The following is a 3,825-nucleotide window of genomic DNA, read 5'->3' as shown; positions in this document are numbered from 1 at the left end:
AAAACTACACGAAACCTCGTCTTGGGGAGGATTTTCAGTGTGTTCTACCCCAAAACGAAGAGGTGATGACGTTTTTAACTCCGCCTATTCGAAAGGTACTTTCAAGAGGTGATGAAAAAATACTTTGAAAATAGATTTTGCATTTGAGGACGACAGGCCAAATTGAGAAAAACTGCACGAAAACTCGTCTTGGGGAAGATAAACAGTGTGTTATACCCCAAGACGAAGAGGATGTGACTTTTTTACCCTCCCTATCCGAATAGTTCTGTCAAAACGTGATGAAAAAATCAAAAAAAAAAAAATTCGACTCACGGACGTCAGCCAAAATTGGGAAAATCTGTACGAAAACTCGTCTTGGGGAGGATAAACAGTGTGTTCTACCCCAAAACGAAGAGGGGGTGAATTTTTTAACCTTCCTATTCTAAACGTATTTTTAAGAGGTAATGAAAAAAATTTTTTAAAAAGATTTTCCATTTGCGGACGAATGCAAAATAGAGAAAAACTGCACGAAAACTCGTTTTGGGGCGGATAAACAGTGTTTTCTACCCCAAAACGAAGAGGGGTAACTTTCTTAACCCCTAATATTCGAAAGGCATTGTCAAGAGATGATGTAGAAAAATTTTAAACAAGATTTTCCATTTGCGGAAGACAGCCAACATTGGGAAAAACTGCACGAAAACTCGTCTTGGGGAGGATATACAGTGTATTGTACTTCACAACCAAGAGGGGGTGACTTTTTTAACCACTCCTATTCGAAAGGTACTTTCAAGAGGTGATGAAAAAAATGATTTAAAAGATTTTCCATTTGCGCACTAATGCAAATTTAGGGACTCGTACGGGACTCACTTCCGGATTTACTTTTCCTTTCAATCAGAACTCTGCAAGTTGAGAATAGTTATAACACCAATTTTTTTTTGTAATATATTTGTCTGTTGACGTTTTCTTTTTATATATTTCAAGTTCGAAAATATGTGAATTATAATTTTGGATAAAATTCTTCTATTAGGTAACGGATGGGACACAGCAAGGTAACGGATGAGACTTGTACGATCAGGAAGTTAGTTTGGAGGCTTTACAGATAATATATCTTCAATATGAACAAAGAATTGAAAGGAGTAGGATTTAAATAAGTTATACAAGTTTTAAATCTATGGAAAACTAAATTTTATTGCCAAAAACTTCAGGGTTAAAAGTTTATTCTGCGTACGTACGTGTATACGGAGTATACGAGGTGTGTTCAAAAACTAAGGTGACCTTTCAATTTTCGTGGGCTACGTACATTCAAGTTTTAAATTTTTTGTTTTGTTGTGTTGATACACTCGACACGATCATATGTTCACAGTTTTGACTATATAGCTCGTGTTGTTTTTCTGGCAGAGGCGTAAAAGGTTAGAAGGGTTTGGTGTGCTCGGCGATTTCCTTTTTTCGAACAAAATGGAGAAAAAAGTTTGCATTGAATTTTGTGTAAAAAATAGAATCCAGTGCTCTAAAACTCTTAGAGATGTTGACAGTTGCATACGGTGAGTCTACTGTGAGTAACAAAAATGTGTATAAGTGGTACAAGCTGTTCCAAGAAGGCCGAGAGGATGTCGAAGACGAACATCGCCCTGGACGTCAACAACAACAGATGAAAACGTTCAAGCAGTGGAAGAAATGGTGTTGAAAAATCGCCGAATTACCATCAGAGAAGATGCTGAAGATGTTGGCATATCGGTTGATATGTTTTAGCCTGACTTTACTTTCATGTTCCTTAATACGTTGGCTCACCGCTCTCCCGGTTTCTCTAATATAGACTTTGCCACAAGAACAAGGGATTTTATATACTCCTAGATCACTGTGGGGTGCCTTTTTATCTTTAGGGTTATTTAGTAGTTGTCCTATTTTCGCAGGTGGTTTAAATATAGTTTGGATGTTGTGTTTGTTGAGAATTCTTCCTATTTGTTCCCTGGATGTAGGGTAGGGTGGTGGTCATTTTTCTCTCTCTTTCTTCCGTAGATTGTGTTGAATTGCTTTTTTGAGTGTGTTTTCTTATTGCTTTATCAATTTGTTTCTTTGTGTAATTGTTCTGTATTAGGATTTGTTTAACTTTTTGTAATTCCTTTTGTAAGTTATCTTTGTCTCTTATGGAGACAGCTCTGTATACAAGGGAGTTGATGACTGATTGTTTTTGAGGTGGGTAATGGTGGGAGGAGGCATATAGATATCTGTTTATATGCGTTGGTTTTCTGTAAACTTCATGTCTTAATGTGTTATCAGATTTTTTGTATACTAATACGTCCAAGAAAGGCAATTTTCCGTTTTGTTCTATTTCCATGGTGAACTGGATATTAGGATGTTATTGATTGATAAAATCGAGAAATTTATTTAGTTCATCTCGTCCATGCCGCCAGATGACAAATGTGTCATCAACGTAACGGAACCAGAATTCTGATTTAAGTTTGGCTTGGTTAAAGATTTTAGTTTCTAGATGTTTCATAAAGACATTGGCTATTGCAGGTGAGATTGGGGATCCCATTTCTGCCTCTGAGATTTGTTCGTAGGATTGGTTAATAAACGAGAAGTAAGTATTATTGAGACAGCGTTCTATCAAAGGTACGAGCTCGGAAGGGAAGTTTGTGAAAGATTTAATAATATCAATTGTATTCCAGATTGGTGCTTTCGTGAAAAGAGATACTATGTCGAAACTCAATATGATGTCTTGGGGTTGAATATGAATCTGTTGTATCTTTTTAATAAAGTCAAATAAGTTTGGGACGTGAGTAATGGAGTTTCTTATAAAAGGATTTAGTTTTGCAGCGAGGAAACGTGCTAAGTTGTAAGTTAGTGAGTTTATTTCGCTGACGATCGGTCTGAGTGGAATGTTTTCTTTGTGGATTTTTGGGAGCCCGTAAAGTCTTGGAGAGATGGATTAGTAGGTATGAAGTTAGATATTGTTTGGCTGTTAAGTTTAAAGTGTTTGAGAAGAGTTTTTGTCTTACTGACTGTTGCTTTTGTGGGGTCTTTTTTAAGTTTTTTGTATGTATCGTCAGTTAGAAGGTTCATGATTTTGTTGCTATAGTGTTCTTTATTCATTATTACTGTTGTGTTGCCTTTGTCTGCAGGTAATATTATAATATCTTTATTTTGATAGAGTTCTTTAATTGCGGGTTTTTCCTGTTTTGTTAAGATTGATGGGGGAAATTGAACTTGGCGTAAAATGTTGGCTGTCCTGCGTCGTATGTCATTCGCTTTTTCGGGTTGAAGGGTATATATTGTGGATCATAGACATCATAGTGAGTTTCGACATAGTATCTCTTTTCACGAAGTACCTTTGATAGAACACTGTCTCAATAATACTTACTTCTCGTTCAATAGCCAATTCTACGAAAAAACCTCAGGGGCAGCAATGGGATCCCCAATCTCACCTGTAATAGCCAATGTCTTAATTGAACACCTAGAAACTAAAATCTTCAACCAAGCCAAACTTAAACCAGAATTCTGGTTCCGTTACGTTGATGACACATTTGTCATCTGGCGACATGGACGAGATGAAACAAACAGATACCTACATGCCTCTTCCCACCATCACCCATCTCAAAAACAATCAGTCATCAACTGCCTTGTATACATAGCTGTATCCAGAACAGACAGAGATAACATACAAAAGGAATTACAAAACGTGAAACAAATCCTAATACAGAACGATTACACAAACAAACAAATTGATAAATCAATAAGAAAACACACTCAAAAAAGCGATTCAACACAACCTACGAAAAAAAGAGAGAGAAAAATGACCACTACCCTACCCTACATCCTACCCTACTAAATAACCCTAAAGATAAA

Source organism: Belonocnema kinseyi, chromosome 7 (assembly GCF_010883055.1).
Source record: "Belonocnema kinseyi isolate 2016_QV_RU_SX_M_011 chromosome 7, B_treatae_v1, whole genome shotgun sequence".
Classification (NCBI taxonomy): Eukaryota; Metazoa; Arthropoda; class Insecta; order Hymenoptera; family Cynipidae; genus Belonocnema; species Belonocnema kinseyi.
Note: the sequence above shows the minus strand (reverse complement) of the source record.